The following is a 12,879-nucleotide window of genomic DNA, read 5'->3' as shown; positions in this document are numbered from 1 at the left end:
ATATGTTCCATTTACAAACAAATCCTATCAAATTAATATAATACAAATCATTATGAAAAATGGGGCCCACAAGTGGGCCCTATTTTTTTTTTGTAAATTCAAAGTGCAAAGGTAACATACATAATGTGATACCATAGATATACATGGATGTTACCTTTGGTGTCTATTGTAACACAAAAGTCCATGTTGCACCAGGGCAAAGGAAATGTTACCTTAGGGGCAAAAGGTAACTCGAAAAAAAGCAACTTAAATTTTATGTTACCTTAGGTCTTTTGGGTGGCTATGGTAACATTTTTTTGGCCTGTTGTAACATTTTTTGGGTGTTGCTGTAGGCCATCTATGGTGTAGTGAAATGATCATAACCGTTAGATCCGAATACTAAGAAAAATACATTAACCAAACTTATAGGTTCGAATCCCGCCAACAACAAATATTTATATTATTATTTATAGAATTACAAATAAATTTTTACGTTCGAATCCTGCCAACAACAAACGTATATATTAATATTTATAAAAAAATACATTAACCAAGTTTACAAGTTCGAACCCCCCAACATACCGGCCAACATCAAACATTTAATTATTATTTATAAATAAGGTTAATTTTTCAAATCTCATCAACCATATACTATTTTATACTATACTATATGATTTAACTTAAAGTTTTACACAATCAAATTATAACTATATTATTATTAATTTACGTATTTAATTATTTATATTAGAATTTCAATAAAATCATATAAAATATAAATATTAACGGAGCCCGTGTATCGCACGGGTTTTAAGCTAGTATATATAATAATAATATTTAATAATTGAAGTTATCGTTATCAGGTATCAACCATCGACCTTTGATAATACATTAGAATTATTGTTTTTACTCGGATTAAATATAGGATATAATCAGAATATCTATCATATTTACAATATTTTAAAAGATAATTCAAAACTCTGCTATTTTATAATTTTGAGTACATGTTCTATTTACAATATGTTAAAAAATTGAAATTTTTACCCTTTATAAATTAGGATAAATATTTATTTATAAATCTCAAATTATCTCTTTATAAATTAGGATACATATTGTTATTCCTAATGAACTAACAATGAGATTTACAGAAGGGGGGTTGAATGTAAATCTCAAAACTTTTTCAAGTTTTGAGCAGTTTCAAAGGCTATGTGTTTAAGATAAACAAGTGTATGAATTGCTTTAAGCTAATACAGACAGATATATATTCAAACACTAATGTAAAGAACACAACATACCTTAAAAACTTTTCTGGTGGATTGTTGTTCCACCAGAGATGGTATTTCAGAAAATCTGTGATTCAAGAAGTTGATCACAGCTGCATCCTAGTACAAACTAGATAATTTTTCTCTCAAGATTTTTCTAAACAGTTCTGGAAAAATTCATATCTAATTACTAGCTGCTACTTGGTTTATATATTACCAAGTTTACAAGTGAAGACAAAGATAAAAATACAATAATAAAATAAGTTCTCCACTTGTTTCTTTTCCATTTTTACTCCAGTGCATTGTTGACTATTGCCTCTTTATGCTAGAGTAGAACGGCTGCTTTTTCTGATGTTCCTGAAATAGGCTACCACATCTCAGTTGTCTCTGTCAACCCATGTGCCTCTGTTTGTAGGTACAACTACCACTTGTCAACTGCTATCTAACAGAACATCCGTTGAAGCCTTCATCCGTTGATGGCTTCATCCGTTGATGTGTTAGCAGTTGAAGCTCTATCCGTTGATGCACTCATCCGTTGAAGGATGTTATCCGTTGAAGCTTTAGAGACATCCGTTGAAGCTTTGTTTCTCATCCGTTGAAGGTCTTTAAGTTATCCGTTGACACCATTTTCATTTATACAAAATTACAAGGTATAAAATATTTACAATTGGCCTTCCTATATGCATATCCTCTAGTAGTCAACATGACTTATAATTTCCCTCAACATTTAAGAATTATATCTCAAATTCAGAGACTGAAATATGCTACAACACTAGACTTATTTCTAAGTAAAGCTACACCATCAACGGATAGCCAAAATGGTCTTATCCGTTGAGGCTACAAACACTAGTTTTCTACTTAAGTGTTTTGTTAAACATATCATCAAACTAATGCACATATATTCCTAACAATCTCCCCCTATTTATGTCTATAAGAATTGTAGACATAAATTCAAGGTTAACTTGATGATAACAAAACACTTAACAAATATATGAACTGAAACTAAGTAGAAATTTAAAAGTGCTGCAAAAGTGTAAGTACTAGAAGGTAATTGAAGATTTACAGTATTTCCAAGGGTGCTCCTCTAGCCTGAGCAAATCATCTTTTTCTTCTTTGTTCCCTGGTTTTCTTTCCTAGCCCCTTGTCATTTTCCTCAATGTGTAGTTGGAGTTGTCTGAAGAATTCAGCTTCATCTTCATCACTGATATCCAACTTAGATTGCATTTCTTTGAGAGTTTCATTGCTGGCAATCTTGAGTTGGTCTTCAAGTCTGAAAAATCTTCTGACTCCTTTATCATCTCTGAATTCCATCAACCAATGAGGTGATTTGTGAATTGTAGTTCCCCTTTCTTGAATGAGTAAGGTTCTGGGCAAAGCATTGGGCTCCCTCCAAGTTTTCCTTATGTTGGCAATCTTGTTGAGAATTTCAGTCTTGGCAGTTCTGGTAAAGCCAGAATCCTTTTGTATGGCTGAAAAGACTCTGATCAAGGTAGAGTAGCCTTCATTCAGAATTCTGTAGAGAGGCCATATTCTTTCCCCAGCTCCTTTGTATCTAAACACCAATCTCTCTGGTAGCTGTCTGTAGGCAGCAATTCCCCTTACATCCTCCAGCTCATCCAGATAGAGTTCAATGTCTGAAATTTCTTTTATGTCACAGATGTGAACATAATCATCTTTAGAAATGGGTGGCTTAGGGTTAGGTTTATGTTTTTGAGTGAATTTCTTAGAGTTTAGGGGAGGTGTAGATTTGGATTTTCTTTTCTGTTTCTTTGGTAGTGGAAGAGTGGTTAAAAAGGTAGGCAAATTGATGGTGTCCCAATCAATAGGTTCCTCTTTTGGGATGATTGGTTCACCATGGATGTTTATAGTGGGATCAGCAACAAAGGGTTCAGGTATGGAAGGTAGAGATTTAGTTTCATCAGTGTTGTCTTCACTCCTTCTATGTGCCTTGGTCTTTCTTCTGTTTCACTTCTGCCATTCCTCTTTTTCCTCCATACTTTCACCAAATATACTCCCAAAAACCTCATCTAAGTTTGCAATCTTGTCTTCACCCCTTACTTCAATTCCTTTCTCATTTTCAACTAGACTTGACTTTAGCTTTTGTTCAAGCTTTGCTTGTGCTCTTTTGTCAGCCTTGAGTTTTTCAGCTTCTTTCTTTAACCTTTTGGTTTCTTCCCTCTTGGCTATTGAGAATTTGGGATGTCCTTGCATCACACATATGCTCTTTCCCTCTCTTAAGATAATAGCCATGTTTCTCCTTACTGCCTCATCCATAGTCTCCTTGTGTTTTATGATGCTAGCACCCAAAACTTTGTCTTCATCAGGCTTTGGAAGAGGAAAGTCCACTTCTTTCATCTGAGCAAAGTCTAGAGGGTTCTTTGTGGAGTCCTTGTTGGATCTAGTGTTGGGCTTGAGAACCATATGTTTTAGATTCTTGAAAGAAGTCTCTCCAACCTTATTTCTCCTTTCTGGCTTGTGCTCCATATTGATTGGTTCAACCTTTGTGCTATGTTTCACAGATATTGATTTATCTTGTGTAGAGCCAAACAATTGTTGCATCCTTTCATCAATTCTCCTCCTTTGCTCTTTCACTTGAATTTCAGCTGCTGCTAGCTGGATTAAATCAATTCCATCAGGCTTTCCTTTGATTTGAATGATTGGAGAAGTAGTGATGGTAGGAACTAGCACTTTAGATATTTGGATTTTTGTAGATGGCTCTCCTTCCCCTTCCCTTTTACTCTCCCCCTTTTTGTTATCATCAAGGAGAGGGGTCAAGCCCTGTGCTTTTGCCAGCTGCATAAGTAGATTTGTTTGAGATTGTTGGTTGTGAAGAATGGTGGCCACAGAATCTTCAATAACTTGAACTCTGTCTTCCAATTTGGCCAGCCTCTTTTCAGTATGTGATTCCTTTTTCAATCTCAACAAAATGTCCTGCATTGTACCATAGGGCATGACTGAATCCAATTTTTCAGAATTGGAGGATTTCAAGTCAACAATATCCTTTCTGAGTTCATCCACACTCAGATTCTGTCTTACTTGCTGCAACTTCATGAGATGCAGTGAGTTCAAGTGAGCTGTAAGGATAGCCTTTGTATCAGCATGAGAGGTTTTCTGAATGGCCTGTTTGATAGTACTGATTTGTTTGACTAAGGGGACATTGAATTGCCCTGTTGTAGACTCCTTTGTGAAGGCCCATTCAGGTAGATTTGGACGGAATAGAACTAGGGCCTTCATCTCCCCCTAAGTTCATGCTTCCATCAGAAGAAACAAAGTCATCATCATCAGAATTTACTCCAAATTCTTCAAATGACTCACCAGCTGTTGAAGGCATCTTGTTAATAGCAGCTTTGTCCCTTTGAAGAGATGCTGTTGTATGTATTAGATGTAGTGTCTTTTCTGCCACCACATTGCCCTGTGCAGCCAATAATTGATAGGATGAAACAGGATGAGTAAAAGTGTCAGCATCCAAGGAAATGTTATCAATTACAGCTTTGTAATGTTGTTGAAATTGTCTTTCCTTTTCAGCATCATTCACAATCATTGACTCACTAGCAATGGCTGGTTCCATCCTTATATCTGTTGTACCTGCCTTTCTCTCATTTTCTCTATGTTCTTGCATCAGGGGCTCCCCCTGGCTCACACAACTCACTCCCTCACCTTCACCTACTAAGGTGGTACTCCTCTCACTTACTTTTGCCATGCTGGAAAAAATAGCATGCATATTTGAGCTCTCAATCTCTCCTTTTGCCTGGGAGTAACCCAGCCTCTCACTCAAATTGTCACTCCCTTCCCTCAGTCCTAGAAGTGATTGTACAGTAATCAAGTCTTCTACACTTGGAATTGTTTCAGTTGTGTGTGTAGAGACTATCAACGGATGCTAAATAGCCGTTGAAGGTGAAACTGATGGTATCAACGGATAACTGCTGTTAAGCTTATCCGTTGAAGAACAACCACTTGTCAACGGATGAGTGATATCCGTTGAAGAAGGAAAAGAAGTAGAAATTGAAAGTGATATAACTGTTGAATCTGTGTAGATTGATATGAGTTTTGGTGACACAGATCCTTCAATTACATCTGAAAGAATTTGCGGGTGATCGAACAAATCATCTAAAAGATGATGATCACCTGTATTTGAGTGGGGCTCCTCCCTGAGTTGTAAAGAGGGAGAATCAGGAATTGATGGGAATAACATATCCACATCTAGAGATGGTGATGAAGTGTGTGGTGATTGATGTGTGTTAATTGTGAGAGAATGGGGTTGTGACTCCACATTTGTTGGAGCCACATCAAACCGAGTTTGAGAAGGCATAGATACAGATGGATGTATCTATGCAGTGTGTGCACCCTGTGTAGAAGATTGGGTTCTGGCTCTCTTTCTTCTAATAAAGGCTTTTGTTGGTGAGTGTTTGGCTTTATTGTCCCTCCCTCATTTGTTCTGTGTTCCTGGTTGGGAACTATTTTCAATAGTTACATCCTTTTGGGAGGATGCAGCTAGGGATATGCTAGTAACCCTTTCAACCACCACAGCTTTTTGAGAAACTGTGGCTTGGCTAGCTTGGGAAGCACTTATCTCTCCTTTCTTATCCTGGGGGTTTCTTTGATGTTCACCCCTCCCCTCACCACTCACACCCTGTTCACTCCCCTCAGGGTTAATGGTAGATGTTACAACTGTTGTCTTTTGAGAAACAACAGAGGTAGTTTTCTTTGTCTTTGATTTTGAAAGTTTAGTTTTGGTGACCTTGGTAGGAATCTGTTGGGGCATTGTCACAGATTCCATGGCCACACTAGAAGATAAAGAAATAGAGGGGTTGGAAGAAGTAGGAGTTGTAGAAGCAATTACCTCACTTACCTGTGGTGCATTCATGATTGGTAAATATACCAATGGCACACTGCTGTTGAGATCCATTCTCAATAAATCTGCAAGAACTCTTTTCTCTTGTGCCCAGCACTTGAGTTTATTATTCTCATTTGTTATGACCAAACCTTCAGCAACATGGTTAGCCAATAACATAAAGAATCTAGCATAATAGATGTTATTAGATCTATTAGCTTTGTTACCTAATCTAGTACCCAATTCTAGCATAACATAGTTGCTAAAATTAAAATACCTATCAGAAACAAGCATATAGAGCATATTAACAAGAGACGAAGTTATGGCATCAAAATTGCTAATTTTCCCAGAGAAAACCTTGATAAAGGCATCCCCAAGAAAACTCCATTCTTTCCTAAGGCCTTTTCTTTTAATACTCCCTAAACTAGCAGAGTTAAGAGAATAACCTATGGAATCTAACATGCTGGATACATCATTATCAGTGTGTGGTGTCATGGCATTGTTCTCAGGTAATTTAAAACATGCTAGTAAATCATCACAGTTAACACAGTGATTTTTACCTTTGAGGGTGAAGGAGATAGTCATATCTATTGAGTTGAACTGAGCAATTGTCCAAATCTCCTCAACTACTTCACAGTAAATCGTTGGGGCTTCCAGCATTGCATAGCTAAGTTTACAGTTTTTGATGAAGTCCATCATTTTGTGATAATCGGAATGGGCTTCATTCTTTTCTACCAAAGCTATGAAATTGTTCTTCTCATAGATGAATCCGGATTGAGACATAATCTTTACTACTGGTGCCATTGTTGTGAGTAGAATTTGCAGAGAATAACTTGAAGGTTTTGCAGAGAGAAAATGGTAAAAGCTTTGAAATTTCAAGAAAGCGTAAAGTAAAAAATGAAAAATCAGAAGGGCTTATATACTTTCTCAAATTAAAAAGCATAAATAAGAGATTAAACAATAAATATATGTAAGTGAATTTCAGCCGTTTAAGAATAAACTGTAAGTATTCTAAAAACTACCTTTAAAACAAATACATACAGCTGTATGTATGAGTATCAACGGTTAAGACAATAGAATCAACGGCTGTGAAACACCTGAATCGACTGATGTGATATTTCAACGGATAAAGTAAACTGTCATCCGTTGAAGAGCACTTCAGTTTTATCCATTGACAGAAAAAAAAATTCCAGAAATGTATATGTCTTTCAACGGATAATGAACATCCGTTGACAGAACAATTTTGACTTTCAACGGATAGGGAATATCCGTTGATGGAATAATCTGTGTTAAAAAAATCAAATTTGTTCTTGCAGCTAATACATTTCAGGCTTCAATACAAATTGCAATAAGGACATGAATTTTAAGAGTAATTAAGCATACCTAGCTCACTTACCAATCTTGTGAATATTGATTCATCAAGTGGCTTGGTAAATATGTCTGCAATTTGTTGTTCACTTGGAACAAAATGAAGTTCCACTGTACCTTTCATCACATGTTCCCTAATGAAGTGGTACTTGATATCAATGTGCTTGGTTCTTGAGTGCTGCACTGGATTTTCAGTAATGGCAATGGCACTTGTGTTGTCACAAAATATTGGAATTTTGTCAACAGTCATACCATAGTCAAATAACTGGTTCCTCATCCATAGTATTTGTGCACAACAACTACCAGCTGCAATGTACTCAGCTTCAGCTGTTGATGTGGAAATAGAATTCTGCTTCTTGCTGAACCATGATACAAGCTTGTTCCGTAGAAATTGACAGGTGCCTGTTGTGCTTTTCCTGTCTATTTTGCAACCAGGCTCTAGGTGCTTGCTTTAGTCCATAGAGTGCTTTCAACAGATAATACACATGGTCTGGAAAGTTTTGATCTTCAAAACCTGGAGGTTGGCTTACATAAACTTCTTCCTCCAATTCCCCATTTAGAAATGCACTCTTGACATCCATCTGATAGACTTTGAAATTGGCATTAGCTGCATAGGCTAGAAAGATTCTGATGGCTTCAAGTCTTGCAACTGGAGCAAATGTTTCATCAAAATCTATTCCTTCTTGTTGAGAATAGCCTTTAGCAACCAATCTGGCTTTATTCCTTATGACAATGCCATTTTCATCCATCTTGTTTCTGAATACCCATTTTGTGTCAATGGAACTCTTGTTCTTTGGCTTGGGTACCAGCTTCCAAACTTTGTTTCTCTCAAATTGGTTCAGCTCTTCCTGCATAGCTAATATCCAATCTGGATCCATTAAGGCTTCTTCCACTTTCTTAGGTTCCTCCTGAGATAGAAAACTACTATACAGACATTCATTTTGAGTAGCTTTTCTTGTTTGCACTTTAGATGATGCATCACCAATGATCAGTTCAAAGGGATGATTCTTGGTCCATTTCCTTTGAGGTGGAAGATGTGCTCTAGATGAGGTGGCCTCAGTATTGTCGTGATGTGAGACAGAGTGTTGATCAGTTGAAACTCCCCCTGAGTTGTTGGTCCTTTGCAGGGAACTTGGAGTTCTATCAACTGATGATGTAAATCGATTATCCGTTGATGAACTATGATCAATGGATGCTTCATTATGTACTTCAACGGATACTGCATTGCCTCTTTCAACGGATGCAGAATTCTGTGCATTATCCAAGGGCATATCTTGAATCCCTTTTGAAGTGTCATTTCCATCAATCTCCTCTTCACTATCATCACAATATATCTCAATGTTGTCAAATTTGAGTCTGTCATGGTGTCCCTCATCTGTTAGTCCAGCAATCTTTTTATCATCAAACACAACATGCACAGATTCCATAACAATGTTGGTTCTTAGATTGTAGACCCTATAAGATTTTCCAGCTGAGTAACCAACAAATATCCCTTCATCAGCCTTTGCATCAAACTTCCCTTTATGGTCAGATTGATTTCTCAGTATAAAGCATTTACATCCAAAGACATGAAGAAAGTTTAGAGTTGGTTTTCTTCTCTTGAACAACTAATAAGGAGTCATGCCTTTAGCTTGATTGATCAAAGAAATATTCTGAGTGTAGCAGGCACAATTAACAGCTTCAGCCCAGAAATATGTTGGTAACTTTGATTCTTCAAGCATTGTTCTGGCAGCCTCAATTAAAGATCTGTTCTTTCTTTCAACTACCCCATTTTGCTGAGGTGTTCTTGGAGCTGAGAACTCATGCATGATTCCATTTTCTTCACAGAACAGACTCATTGTCAAATTCTTGAACTCAGTTCCATTGTCACTCCTGATATTCCTAACCTTCAAGTCAGGATGATTATTGACTTGCCTGATGTGATTGATAATGATTTCACTTGCTTCATCCTTTGATCCAAGAAAATAGACCCATGAAAACTTTGAGAAATCATCTACAATCACCAAGCAATATCTTTTTCTTGCAATTGACAATACATTGACTGGTCCAAACAAATCCATATGTATCAGCTGTAATGGTTCATCAATTGTTATTTCAAGCTTCTTTTTGAATGATGCTTTCCTTTGTTTGCCTTTCTGACAAGCATCACACAAACCATCCCTTGAGAATTCAACAAGAGGAATTCCTCTAACTAAGTCCTTTTTGACTAGATCATTCATTGTCTTGAAATTCAAATGGGATAGCTTCTTGTGCCATAGCCAACTTTCAACTGAACTTGCTTTGCTGAAGAGACAAGTAATATATTCTGCATCTGTAGAGTTGAAGTCAGCTAAGTACACATTTCCTTTTCTAACTCCAGTTAGAACCACTTTGTTGTCTTTCTTACTGGTGACAACACAGGCTTCTGAATTGAAGGAAATTGTATTCCCTCTATCACATAGTTGACTGATGCTCAGTAAGTTGTGCTTGAGACCATCAACTAATGCAACTTCATCAATTATGACATTCCTTGTTGAAATCAAGCCATATCCCATAGTAAACCCTTTGCTGTCATCTCCAAAGGTTATGCTAGGGCCAGCTCTCTCCTTAAACTCTGTGAGCAGGGAGAAATCTCCTGTCATGTGTCTTGAACAACCACTATCCAAGTACCATAGATTTCTTCTTTTTCCCTGCACACCATAAAATCAATCAAGTTGATTTTGGTACCCAAGTTTCCTTGGGTCCATTCTTGTTAGCCTTTCTCCTAGACTTCATTCCTTCTGCATCTTTAGACTTAGGTAACTTTGAGTCAACCTTGATCTTAGATGTAGTTGGTTGAGGTGTAGGGTTAGTCACAGAATCATTTAGCACATTTGGAATTTGATAAGGCATGGATTGTGCAAGCATGTTATTCCATATTGGCATATTGTATGACATTTGAGGCATACTAAATGCAGCAAGATAAGGATTGTTAAAATATGGCATGTTAGCAAAATGTGCATAAGGATTCTGATGAGACATAACAGGCATAGCATGCAGAGGTGATGCAGACATATTAGGCATGGAAGAGGGCACAGGTATGGGAGTTTTCTTAATAGATTTGCAATTAGCAGATAGATGATTAACACTACTACAATGCACACAGCTTTTTCTAGGAGCATACTTATCAGGTGTGTAATTGTTATGTTTGTTAACCCCTACCTTCCCATTTCTATTAGATTTCCTTTTAGTTTCCTTTTTATCCTCAACCACTTTGAGCCTATTCTTTAACTGTTCTAAGGTCATGTGTCCTATATTCACCTTACTGAAATCTTTGGATGTGCTTGCTTCTTCTTTGACAAAGTTCTTGGAAGTTGAACCAAACTTTTTATTGAGTTTCCTTAGATTTTCACTTTTAGAAACATCTGCCTGTTTTAATTGAGGAACCTTCAATGAATGCTCCTTTTCTTCCTTCAACGGATAACTTTCATCATCCGTTGATTCCACATCCGTTGACAGCCCATCAATTAATTCCAGTTTCTTTTTGTTTTTATTCCAGGCAGTCTCACAGAATGATTCAATTCCTTGGACCTTGGCAATTTGAGCACTAACATCCCTAGATGTCTTCCAGACTTTAATCACCTCTTGCTCTCTCTCTAATTGATTAGAAAGTATTTCTACTTTCTTAACAGATTTAGCTAGTTCATTTTCAACAGATATACAATGTAGCTTAGTTTTCTCTAGGTCAATCAACTTATCTTCTAACACAGCATTTCTATCACTTAAAAACAAATTGTTCTCTTTAATCCTACTATTTTCTTTAGCAAGAGATTTAAGAGACACACGCAAATGATACAGTTCAGTAGACATGTCATTAAAAGCATCATTGCACTCTTCTTTAGTAAGCTATGTTAAATCAGTAGTGATTACCTGATTGCTTGATGAACTAACTTCATTTTCCTCAGAATCAGCCATGAGAGCCAAGTTGACATATTCCACATCTTCATCCTCTTCTTCTCCATCAGCTGCCCAGTCTTTTTCTTGAGTAATGAAAGCCCTCTCCTTTTGCTTGAGCAGATCAAAATATTTCTTTTTGTAATCTTCTTGGTCAAATTTCTTCTTTTCAGAAGTTGGCTTTCTGCACTCACTTGCAAAGTGTCCACTTGTACCACAATTGTAACACCTGAACTTGGATTTGTCCACCATGTTCTTATGAGGTTTAGTGGCTCTAGTGTTTTTCCTAAATTTCATCTTTGCAAATCTTCTGGACAGAAATGCAAGATGCTCATCAATACCATCAGAGTCATCTTGGCTGGAGTTGTCTTCATTCTTAGCAACTTGCTCCTTACCCTTGCTTGATTCTGATTTGCTTGTGCCATCTTTGGAGTTTGATGTAGATCTCACAGTTTCTTGTCTGCATTCTTTCTCATTTTCAGCTACCAAGGCAACTGAACCTCCTTTCTTTCTTCCCTTCTCCAATACCTCATCCTGTTCCAGCTCTAGTTCATAAGTCTTCAAGATTCCATATAATCTTTCAAGAGTGAAGTCCTTATAATCTTGAGAGTTTCTCAAGGAGACAGTCATGGGTTTCCATTCCTTTGGCAAGGATCTTAAAATTTTAAGATTTGAATCCTTCACCTGGTACACTCTACCATACAGCTTCAGTCCATTCAACAGCTTTTGGAATCTATTGAATGTGTCATTTAAAGATTCATTTTCTTCAAAATGAAAATACTCATACTGTTGAATGAGAAGCTGCATTTTGTTTTCTTTTACTTGTTCTGTACCTTCACACAGTAGCTGAACTGTGTCCCAAACCTCTTTGGCAGTTGTGCAATTTATCACATTATCAAACATATCCTTGTCAAGACCATTAAACAAAATGTTCATAGCCTTCTTATCCTTGTGGACTTCTTCTGTGTCTTCCATTGTCCATTCTGCTCTAGGTTTTGGAATGGATTGACCAACAGCAATTATGGCCGTAGCAACTGTGGCTACTTTGTGGGGAATGTGAGGACCATTCTCAATGCAGTTTACATAACCTTCATCTTGGGAGAGTAGATGAAGGTGCATTTTCACCTTCCAATGGTGATAACTGTCTTTGTCAAGAACTGGGATTTTTACTCCAATATCCTTCTAACTCATCTTTGTTAGTTTCCAAGATCTTTAAACTCTTTGTATATCAAGAGCTAGCTCTGATACCAATTGTTATTCCTAATGAACTAACAATGAGATTTACAGAAGGGGGGTTGAATGTAAATCTCAAAACTTTTTCAAGTTTTGAGCAATTTCAAAGGCTATGTGTTTAAGATAAACAAGTGTATGAATTGCTTTAAGCTAATACAGACAGATATATATTCAAACACTAATGTAAAGAATACAACAGACCTTAAAAACTTTTCTGGTGGATTGTTGTTCCACCAGAGATGGTATTTCAGAAAATATGTGATTCAAGAAGTTGATCACAGCTGCATCCTAGTACAA

This window comes from Apium graveolens, chromosome 4 (assembly GCF_009905375.1).
Source record: "Apium graveolens cultivar Ventura chromosome 4, ASM990537v1, whole genome shotgun sequence".
NCBI classification, from domain to species: domain Eukaryota; kingdom Viridiplantae; phylum Streptophyta; class Magnoliopsida; order Apiales; family Apiaceae; genus Apium; species Apium graveolens.
Note: the sequence above shows the minus strand (reverse complement) of the source record.